The 12,137-nt window shown below is 46.7% G+C and overlaps 1 long non-coding RNA gene across 1 annotated transcript; it reads left to right on the top strand.

Moving 5' to 3' along the window:
• The first annotated feature begins 909 nt into the window (after window positions 1–909).
• Window positions 910–7,423, top strand: LOC120924784. Its single transcript, XR_005746420.1, has 2 exons — window positions 910–967; window positions 7,315–7,423. It is a non-coding gene; the product is annotated as an uncharacterized LOC120924784 (long non-coding RNA).
• Window positions 7,424–12,137: the final 4,714 nt, after the last annotated feature.

Consider the following 12,137-nt stretch of genomic DNA (forward strand, 5'->3'; position numbering starts at 1 on the left):
TGATGTGAGTGCATCTTCGGGATGCTTGCTTCGGCCGCCCTTGCCTTTTTTACAGGCAGCTGTTTTAAGGTTGCAACTCCTCCGTTCCTGTTCCCACCCCTCATTTTTTTGACACTGCTTGGGGACGTCCCTACTGTCAAGATTATGCTGCTGTGTCCATCCATGAACGAAAAAGAAAATACGATTTTTGTACTCACCGTAAAATCCTTTTCTCTGAAGTTCATGGATGGACACAGCACCCACCCCTCCTTTTTTATGTTTGTACTGCTTTTTGACGAACTGAGCTGCTGCATGCAGGAAGAGGGGTTGTACCCAGAGGGACCGGCCACCTGGGTGGAAATGTACAGTTTTGATGTTGTTTTAACATATTAACATGTTTCTGCCTAGTCCTTTCCTGATAGAAGGCTAATACCCTACTGTCAACATTATGCTGCTGTGTCCGTCCATGAACTTCAGAGAAAATAATTTTACGGTGAGTACAAAAATCATTTTTTTTTCAAAACCCTAGGTGTGATTCAATTGCCACCAAAAGAAAGCTCGATTTGTGTGAAGAAAATTATTAAAAATGTCATATGGGAACAGTCATTCAAAGTGCAAAAGCACTAAAAAAGATCCAATTTGGCCTGGGCAGGAAGGGGGTGACAGTGCCCGGTAGGCAAGTGGTTATTGCCAGCCAGGGACAACAAGCTCATCTATTACTTTACCAATACAATTTCGGTGGCATTGGACACAAAATAGATTTGTATCCAAAGATTTCTATTTTTTTGCTATATCTACTGTATATATATTTTGGTTCACTTTTAGAGACTTCCATTGTAAAATTTATTTTTATACCCTACAGACAGGTCCGCTATCTTTATATAGTGAGGCAGATGTCCTACTTACTGTTTATATTTATTTTGCAGGTTTGCGGCCCGCTTTAGGCGTGGTTGTGGCTGCATTTTTAAATTTCTGCAATGTGGCACAGGTAAGTAATAACAAGCACCTTGCAGACTTTGCATGCACCTATCTGTTTATTTGTATCTCATTTCCTCCCTCTTCTGCCTCGTACACACAACCGTTTTTTTTCCGACAGGAAAACTGCTATGGGAGCTTTTGGCCGGGAATCCCGGCCGTCTGTATGCTCCATCGCAGTTTTTCCGACGGGAAAACTGGCGGACAAAAAAAAAAGAGATCAGGATCTCTTTTTTCCCCAACAGGCTAAAAATCCGTCTGTCTGTATGGTTTTCCGACGGGCAGAAAACAGTGCATGCTCAGAATCAAGTATGAGACGGGAGCGCTCTTTCTGGTAAAACAAGAAGATGGCACATTCATCACGCTGTAACGGACTGAAAAGCACGAAGACTGAAAAGCGCAAATCATTTCTCACCAAACACGAGGATCAGCAAATGCAGCCCAAAGGGTGGGGCCGTTGGAATGGAACTTCCCCTTTATAGTCCCGTCATACGTGTTCTACGTCACAGCGCTTTGGACTGGCGGACTTTTGTCTGAGCGTGTGTATGCAAGGCAGCCTGAGAGGAATTTTGTTGGGTAAAAACTGTGTTTTTTTTATCCAACGAAAAAAACGCACGTGTGTACTAGGCATTGCTTTCTACATCCTGCGAGAAGCTGTATAACCCACTTGCCCAGCATCCTCAGTACATTTACTGTGGATGGTCGGCATGTACAGGCAAAGTGATGTACCCCCCCGCGACCGTTGTTTTCACTGGACACAGCAGGATACGGACCCTAATACATGATCACAATGTCCACAAAGCTGTTTTGAATCAATATGATTTATAACAGCTTTGTTTCCTTTACTAGTGAGCTGTGATTGGCCCACAGATATCACATAGTACCTGGGGCCCTCACAGCACCCCATGCCATGTGATTAGCTGTATCCAATCACAGATCACTAGAATTCACAGCTGTCATGAACTTAACCCATTCATGACATTTTAAAGCATTGCTGGTTCAATGATCTTCTTTGTACCACCCATCAAAGTGTAAAAAAAAAAGTCCTTGATCATCCCTTCAAGATAAGTACAATGTTAATATGGTAATATTGAACTACTCTGATGAAATAAAAAAATGTAAAAAATGTTTTTTTTTTAATATTAAATGAAATTATTATTTTTTTTTTTTAACCACTTACAGTAAGCCCCGGACCATTTTGCAGCTAAAGGACCAGGCTCCTTTTTGCGATTCGGCACTGCGTCGCTTTAACTGACAATTGTGCGGTCGTGCGACGTGGCTCTGAAACAAAATTGGCAATCCTTTTTCCCCTACAAATAGAGATTTCTTTTGGTGGTATTTGATCACCTCTGCGGTTTTTATTTTTTGCGCTTTAAACAAAAAAAGAGCGACAATTTTTTTAAAAAAATCATTATTTTTTGCTTTTTGCTATAATAAATACCCCCGAAAATATATAAAAAAAATCATATTTTATCCTCAGTTTAGGCCGATACGTATTCTTCTACATATTTTTGGTAAAAAAAAATTGCAATAAGCCTTGTTATAGCGTCTACAAAATAGGGGATAGTTTTATGGCATTTCTATTAATATTTTTTTTTTACTAGTAATGGCGGCGTTCAGCGATTTTTATCGTGACTGCGACATTATGGCGGACACATCGGACACTTTTGACACATTTTTGGGACCATTGTCATTTTTACAGCGATCAATGATATAAAAATGCACTGATTACTGTGAAAATGACACTGGCAGTGAAGGGGTTAACCTCTAGAGGGCGCTGTAAGGGTTAAGTGTGCCCTAGTGTGTGATTCTTACTGTAGGGGGGTGTGGCTGGGCGCGTGACATCACTGATAGTCGTTCCTTATCGGGTCCCGCAGGTGTGGTCACGGAGCTCAGGACCGGGCCGCCGGCAGTACTGCGACCTTATGACGAACACATCAGACACTTGACACATTTTTGGACCATTGGCATTTTTATAGCGATCAGAGCTATAAAAATGCATTGATTACTGTAAAAATGTCACTGGCAGGGAAGGGGTTAACACTAGGGGGCGATCAAGGGGTTCATATGTTCCCTAAAGTTTGTTCTAACTGAAGGGCGGTGGGACTGACTAGGGGAAATGACAGATCGCTGTTTATACATTGTATGAACAGACAATCAGTCATTTCTCCCCCTGAAAGAACCGGGAGTGTTTACTCGCTGTCCTGAAAGACTCTCGGAAAAAACGTTACCAGTACGCAACTCTGATTTTCCCTAACCGTCTTTCAGGACAGCCACCTTTGAGAGGATAAACAAGCACTTAACCCTAGGGAGGGACTGCCACTTGTAGGACCCCTTTTTTCCCCAAAGGTTCGATCCTTAGCGATCCTCAGGTCCAGAGTTTAGAAAAGTTTGGATAAGGTGCATCCAACTTACGTTCACCCACAGGATTTGACCAGAAAGTTGGCAAAATAATTTCTTGGCCTCTGAAACTTCGAAGCCACCCTCTTAAAAAAACACCTGGTATGGAAATATTTGCAGAAACAGGGGCCCCCAATTGGAAAAGTCCTCTGCTGTTGAAAACGTCTCCGGTAGATGGAGCAGGTTTTCCTTTTCCTGCTAACTTAGCAGGGCCACGGCCCCATCCGAGAAGCTCTTTCCTTTAGCAATTCTTCCTCGGAAGCCATGCAGGGAGAAAACATTGCTCCACCTGGGGACAGCAGAATGGAGCCTGAGATGAAGGTCCTCCCAGATTGGCAGTATCCAGGAAAGTTCCACGCCAGATCGTACCGGCTTGGGAACCACAGCCTCCTGGGCCAATGCGGTGTAATGAGAATAGGAGCCATAACCTTGGTTTTGGCATGTTCGGGATGCTGGTAGGCAGAAATGCTATCCCATTAGCCCCTGTTCTGCCACTTCTATCCCTCTGGTCATGGAGTGAAAACAGCTTCTACTCCTGGATTACCAGGGTGGCTTCCAAGAGATCCTCCACCTCCTCCAGGGAGGGCTCGTAGCGAGAGGGTTTTTAAGGACTCACCATCCAACCCCTCCATCTCTGATTACACCTGGCAACCTGAAGAAGCACCAACTGGCTCCTCTACCTCCCTTTGAAAATAAAGATTTCCTCGCTGGGTCTTGCCCTCCTTTGATGACTCCCACCCAAGCTTTCAGGACCGGGAACATCCTTTTAAAACAACATACTGATGTGGTTTTGGTAACTAGGCCCTTGTCTATTTTCAGTATACTCTGTTTACTATTTAAGCCCCAAACAGGCGATACTCTGTCCGAGGCTGAACCTATGGTCTGAGTACTGCTAGACCGGAGTGCCAGCTACTAAGCCACTGTCGATACAATGTTTAGGATTTTTCAGGGAGGGTAGTAAGGCTGACGCTTTTTCCTTGTGCAGCTTGGCAAACTGGTGATGAGCGGCCAGGTGGGTGGGCTTTCAAATTTAAGCCTGTGACTCCTTACAATCCCCAAAATAAATTATTGGAGGAGACCCCTACCCGCTATGGGACAAACACCCCCAATCTTCCTTCAGGTCATTCGGGAGGACAAACCCCTATTTCACTTGAAGCCACCATATTGATACCGATCTTATTGTGAGTTTGTGACACCCGATCAACATAGCACAGGATAGATCAGAACTCCTGGACTCAAGTAATCCAACAGCCTCACCCTGTCGTGGAAGAATTCCCTTGGGCTTTGTACGCAAATCCACACCGCGCCAAAATGTGCACGTCCAGCGTCTCAATGCACCCAAAGCACCAAACAATTCCTTCATGCTTAAAAGCACGTTTTGTATCAAGCTCTTTGTACAAGGAATGTGAAGTACTTCATGGCACCAGGAAGAATCAGAAAACAATGCTGCTTCTAGCTGGAATCTCAAGCTTCTGCCCTCAGCACAGGAAACTCAAAATCATTTATTCATTGGAAACAAAAGAATAACAAAGCAGGAAGTGATGGCCCCAACAGTGAATCACTTCCCTTAATACAAAATCACATGGCAGGAAATGACAAACAAAAAGGGGAGGGCACTCAAAGAAAGGCAGGGCAAAGGAAGTGCACACACCCCATCTTGGCCAGCATGGATCGCATTCAGACATTGTTCAAAGTAAAACAGTATCTAAATTAAGATCATTCTAATTGTTCATATAGGCTTCAGACAATGCTACTGCTGTTGTCAATATACGGTACAAGTACACCAACAAGGAAGATATCAATGTCCTCTCACACAGATATGTATCCATAAAGGATAACGAAGTCCGCAAGAGAGATATAATAGGTTTCTCTCGTTATGCGGACTTCGCTTCTCTAATGTGTATAGTCATTGGAAAGCAAGCAGTCCAGCGCATTGCGCTTGATATCAACAAACCAATAAATGCCCACACACACAGAGAACACGTATCAATCCCATAAGAAGGTTTTCATACTGACCGTTTTACTGCTGGTCTTGATTCAACCCAAGTGCGCTCTGCTAGAGCGCTCCTCGATTAAACATCAGACACAGGGAGACAGATGACAATCTATAAAACACACATCCTAGAATATAAATGTCCACATATATAACATTTTCCACAACAACCCCAAGACCTCTTTGGAACGTCGGTCTTTGGAGGACATAACCAAAACAAGCCCTCCATGAGAATCCTGCAGAGCTAAGCCTTGGACGCATTTAGCCAGATTCAGGTAGAGTTACGCCGGCATATCAGTAGATACGCTGTCGTAACTCCGAATCTGTGCCGTCATATATTTAAGCGTATTCGCAAATTGAGATACGCTTAAATGTTGCTAAGATACGACCGCTTGCGCCGTCGTATCTTAGCTGTCTATTTACGCTGGCCGCTAGGGGTGTGTATCTTAGCTGTCTATTTACGCTGGCTGCTAGGGGCAAGTGCTTTGTGAATACAGCACTTGCTTCTCTAACTTACGGGGGCGTAGCGTATATGAGATACGCTACGCCTGCCTAACGTTAGGCATGTCTACCTGAGTCTGGCTAATTGACTTCAGTGTATAAGGCACATTTTAGATGCAATACCTTCAATGTAAGCTCTTTTCCTTCACCGTTTGTGGGTCGAACCTGAAGACCCTTGAAGATTTTAGGTGAGCTGGTTTTCTGGTCCTACACAGTCAAAGTTTTTACTGCATTGCCTATAGTAGACTCTGTGGCCCGGTTTCAGAAAGGAGATACAACGGCGTATCTCCGGATTCGCCGTCGTATCTCTGAGTGTGTGGGGTCGTAACTATGCGACTGATTCATAGAATCAGTTACGCATAGATTTCCCTAAGATCCGACTGGTGTAAGTGTCTTACACCGTCGTATCTTAGGCTGCATATTTATGCTGGCCGCTAGGTGGCACTTCCATATATTTACGCAATGAATATGCTAATTAGGTAGATACGCCGATTCAGAAACGTATGTCCCGCCGGCGCATTTTTTTACGTTGTTTACGTTAGGCTTTTTTCAGCGTAAAGTTACCCCTGCTATATGAGGCGTAGCCAATGTTAAGTATTGACGTCATTCCCGCGTCAAGTTTTGAACATTTTATGTCGTTTGCGTAAGTCGTTCGCGAATAGGGCTGTACGTAAGTTACGTTCACGTCTAAAGCAATGACGACTTGCGGCATAATTTCGAGCATGCGCACTGGGATTTTTTCACGAACGGCGCATGCGCTGTTCGTAAAATATGTCAAATACGCGGGATCACAGTGAATTTAAATAAAACACGCCCACATCATCCACATTTGAATTAGGCGGGCTTACGCTGACACACATACGTTACGCCGCCATAACTAAGGGCGCAAGCTCTTTCTGAATACGGAACTTGTGCCCTAATTTACGGCGGCATACCGTATCTGAGATACGTTACGTCACCCGGAAAGATACACCAATGTATCTGAATCCGGCCCCGTGTGAGAAAAGTTACCCGTTTGCAAAATGTTATAACAAAATATAAAAAACTATAATTTTTTTTTTTTTTTTTTTAACAAAAAATAAAAACCGCAAAGGTGATCAAATACCACCAAAAGAGAGCTCTATTTGTGGGGAATAAAAGATTCAAAATGTCATAGGTGTACAGTGTTGTATGACCGCGCAATTGTCATTCACATTGCGACAGCTCTGAAAGCTGAAAATTGGTCTGGGCAGGAGGGGGGTTTAAGTGCCCAGTAATGAAGTGGTTAGGGAGTCATTGCTGTGGAGGTTGGGGCCGGGTCGGCAACGCTCTCATTCACTTCTAAAATTGTACATTTTAGACAGCAGTGCTAAGGAGAGCGCCACCAACTGACTAAAACTGAAAATGCAGGAGGTTATATTTTCCAGACTAAAAACTGTTGTGGTAAAACTGTCTGTAATTTTTTTTTTTTTTGTATTTTTATACAGAACTCGGATGTTGCAACAAGTTCAACTGCATAGTTCCTGAGGATGATGAGGACTAAATAGAAAAATAATTTGATGTTTAACAAAAAATAAATAAAAAATGATCGAAGTTCATTCAATGTGTTTGTTAGGAGTCGTATTTGTTATGTTGATTGTTGGAGTATCTGTATTGTATCGGGCGTACAAGATATCTACTGTACATGTGTGGTATCTCTTTGTAGATATCTCTTAAGTGTGTGTCTTCCTAGGTTAATGGCTTAAAGATTTTCTAGGTGGTGGTGTCTCTCGCAGGGTTGCGGTCACCGGACCACTAGCAATCCCTGTCGAGTATAGTGGTTTAGGGGGCCAAGTCTGTGGTCAGTATAGTCCAACATAGCTACTGTATAGTTTTTTTTTTTATTATTATTATTATTTAAGGTTTTGAAAAAGCAGTCCTGTGAGGAATGACTGGAAGAAGCTCTGGGCTTACAAAACACATTTTTGTGTGTCTTTTACATTGACAATAAAATGCCTCTTATTCTAGGGTGACCAGACGTCCCCGTTTTCCGGGGACAGTCTCCTCAATCCGGGGACTGTCCCCGGAAAACGGGGACGTCTGGTCACCCTAGAATAAGAGGCATTTTATTGTGATTGTAAAAGACACACAAAAATGTGTTTTGTAAGGTGGGAGGTCTGTCCACAGTTTTGTCCCCGGATTGCAGGTGAAGAGTCCTGCTGGGTCCCCATGGCTCCTGCTGGGCTGTCTCTGGCGGGCCAAACGGGGGAGGGGGTTCAGGAAAATCATCATAGTCCTCCATGGAGCAGGCTGGCAGCTTCACTCCTTCTCTCATGGCCGAGCGATGTGCAGGGAGAGAGCGAGGCAGACAGCCAGGATAGGACTTGAGCCTCCTATACAGTTCTATGGTGGCCGGTGAATTGTCGGTATGCTTCGTCTATCGAGATGGTTCCTGTAAGGACTGCGCAGGCGCAATCCTTGCCGACGGAAATTTCCGACCCTCGGCCGGCATCCAGGCTCATTACTTAACATCCCTGTGGATTGGAGGATGTTAAAAAAAAGAGCCAGGAGGCCGAGCGAGCGTGAGGCTGACTGGCCACTTACCTCAAATTCCACGTCGCCCTGGAGGTTCAGTAATTTCCGTCGGCAAAGATTGCGCCTGCACAGTCCTTACAGCCGAAACCATATCGTCAGATCACCAACATCTCACTTTACATCTCCGGCCAGCAGTGCACGGGGGAGGGGGAAAGGCGTCTGACCCAGACAGGCACTGGTTAGTATGTAGTGATGTGGAGGTGGCCGCACTGGGAGTTTCAAATGCTTCTCCTGCCCCACTGAAGTACTTGCAGGTAAGATCATGAAGTAGTTCAGACTGTCTCACACCGACCCCCCCCTCCCCTTTCCCATTCACTTTCTTCTGTTTCTTTCTGCTCTCTCCCCACAGCACACATCATGCAGCCCCCACTATCAGATTTTGTCATTCCACTCTAGGAATCCACGGTCTGACTGTCTCCCTGACAACCTTTCCATCCCAGGTACTTGTTATCTCTTCAAACTGTTCTTCAGCCTGCTACGTTCTTTGCAGTCCTTTAGGGGCCAAAGAAGATTTTATTTTTTATTTTTTTCTGCAGGCAAAAAAATGAATAGATTTCTTCATCCACAGGAAAAAGTGCATGGAGGAATCCTCCCACCAGGACAATGTACTCTGACAGCAGCACGAGGTGCTGTCAGAATACACTGATCAGAGGCTGCACTTAAATGGGTCACATTCAGCAGGCGGCACTGCCCACTGAATGCAACAAGTAGGATCATTTTTGCTGGGATGCATGGAGGTGTGTGGGTTAAAACTGAAGCCCTGCCATCTGTTTAACTGTTTTTGCCACCCCCATGCTGCAAAGGCAGCTGCAGTTATGATGCTTTGCATCCCAGCAAAAAAATATTGTCCCTGTCACATTCAGCTGCAGCAGAAGTGGCAGGCTTGTAAGTGGGCATCAAGGTAAACTTTTTTTTTTCTGGTTCCTCTCTAACATGTGTATAGTACTACAGTGAGACACGTGACCATTATAATGATGATGATCACAGGTGCTATGACTGCATTATGCATGGCTGCACACAGTGCACTGTATACTATTACTCAGGGCTTCTTTTAGCTGAAACATGGCATTCCCATGGCATGGCAAACCCTGTTCTCTGTACATATTGCACCCTGAACCTTGCTCTCTGTACGTAACGTGCCCTGAACCCTGCACTCTGTTTGGGGCACTGGAGCCCCGAATGGGACCCTGAAAAGCCCTGAGTCTATTGAACAATACTTTGTATTGTTGGCCCTGAGCGCCGGGGCCCGGACCGATCTGATCGCGGCTGTGGCCGAGTGAGGCCGAGTGCGGCCTAATGTAGCTGGGGCCGAGTGTGGCCGAGTGCGGCTGGGGCCGAGTGCGGCTGGGGCCGAGTGTGGCCGAGTGCGGCTGGGGCCGAGTTCGGCCGAATGTGGCTGGGGCCGAGTTCGGCCGAGTGCGGCTGGGGCCGAGTTCGGCCGAGTGCGGCTGGGGCCGAGTTCGGCCGAGTGCGGCTGGGGCCGAGTTCGGCCGAGTTCGGCCGAGTGCGGCTGGGGCCGAGTTCGGCCGAGTGCGGCTGGGGCCGAGTGCCATAGGTCCCGCCTTCTGGAGCCTGCAGCGCCAATGCCAGGAGGACCATGGGACGTGTGACATGCATCAATCATAGCCTGCAGAGTCTCCAGAAGGCGGGAATTTCAAATGCAGCCGCCGAACAATATCCCTGCTCGGGCAGGCGGCTCTCCTCCCTCTCCTCCTCGGCATGGCAGCTCCTCTCCTCCTCCTTGGCATGGCAGCTCCTCTCCTCCTTCTCGGCATGGCAGCTCCTCTCCTCCTCGGCAGCTCCTCTCCTCTCTGACAATGACGAGTGACTAAATGCCTGCTCCCTGCTGTGACCGCACACCACGGCTGAGCTCAGGTAAGTCAGTGTGTGTATCTATGCTATTGTCAGTAGGTCAGTGTGTGTTAAGGTCATGCAGGTCAGTGCTCAGTGGTCAGTGTATGTAGGTCAGATAGGTCAGTGCAGGTAGGTCAGTGGTTAGCATTGATGGGCACTGGAAAGTCACACAACCCCACCGCCCAGCCCCAAAAAAACGCTATGCTACGCCACATACAACACACAGACTCACACAAGTGTATTTGCGTTTTGGGGTGCACACCCTAATACAATAGGCTGTGCACATCTGTGTGTGTGTGTTGTGCACTGGAATAGAGTATACAGGCTGGTATGGAGACTTACTGAAGGATTCTGGGGGTGCAGAGGTGTACATGAGGATATAGATGCAGGTAGGGTGAAGAGGCCTCCTGGGGGTAACAAAGCAAGGAGAGTACAAAGGCATCTGGGGGTACAGAGATGTGTTGGGGAGTACAGTGCTGTTCTGGGTATACAAAGATGTGCTGAGGGGGTTACAGAGATGTTCTGGGGGGTATGGGGTGTGTTGGAGGGGCAGAAATGTGCAGGGGGATACAGAAGTGTGCTGGTGGGTATGGAGGTATGTTGTGCTATTTGTGGAGCATACTCTAATATTTGTGGTGGAGCATACTGTAATGCAAATTGCATTTTCCCCTGTATAGAAAAAAAATCCTTCCACCTTGGGACTGCAGTCCACTTTTCAGGTAGGCTAAGTTCATATTTTTATAATATATGACTGTGATTGGAGATAATGGGGGGGGCACAGACTGCAAGGGGCACTGTAATGGGGGGGGGGGGCTGTGGAATTTGTTTAATAAATATTATTAAAAACATTCCAACATTTTTGTGGGTGTTGGGGGGGGGAGGGGGGGTGTGCCAGATATAAGATCTGCCCCAGGTGCCAAATGCCCCAGGTGCCAAATCTTATGATAGGCAGCACACTGGTGATGTCTATCATGGGAGGTGGCACTTTGAGGACAGTGGGTGGATGGGGTACAGTAATTGGGAGTTCCTGCTCTGTATAATCCATCTTATCTCCTTGTTCGCTATACACTGATCACAGGTAACACTGAGCTGCTGGGCACTGATCAGGCTAAGTTGCTGGGCACTGAACAGGCTGAGCTGCTGGGCACTGATCAGGCTGAGCACTAAACAGGCTGAGCTGCTGGGCACTAAACAGGCTGAGCTGCTGGGCACTAAACAGGCTGAGCTGCTGGGCACGGAGCTGCTGGGCACTGTACAGGCTGAGCTGCTGGGCACTGAGAAGGCTGAGCTGCTGGGCACTGAACAGGCTGAGCTGCTGGGCACTGATCAGGCTGAGCTGCTGGGCACTGATCAGGCTGAGCTGCTGGGCACTGAGCAGGCTGAGCTGCTGGGCACTGAACATGCTGAGCTGCTGGGCACTGATCAGGCTGAGCTGCTGGGCACTGATCAGGCTGAGCTGCTGGGCACTGAACAGGCTGAGCTGCTGGGAACTGAGCAGGCTGAGCTGCTGGGCACTGAGCAGGCTGAGCTGCTGGGCACTGAACAGGCTGAGCTGCTGGGCACTGGTGAGGCTGCATTGATGGGCACTGGTGAGGCTGCATTGATGGGCACTGATTAGGCTGAGCTGATGGGCACTGGTGAGGCTGTATTGGTGGGCACTGGTGAAGCTGAGCTGATGGGCACTGATGGGTCCACTCTTCAAATGTGCTTGAAAGTGCTTGGTTTTCCCTTTTCTGAACAAGAAAATAAAGACGTTATGTGGTTGGGCTTGTATAGTAATGCTATTGGGCTGGTATGAAATGATTTCCAGAATTAGCGTATATATATCATACAACCATTCCATAAACACATAGGGCCAGATTCTGAAAGAATGGCTTATGTT

The sequence above is a fragment of the Rana temporaria genome, chromosome 1, assembly GCF_905171775.1.
Source record: "Rana temporaria chromosome 1, aRanTem1.1, whole genome shotgun sequence".
Taxonomy (NCBI): Eukaryota; Metazoa; Chordata; class Amphibia; order Anura; family Ranidae; genus Rana; species Rana temporaria.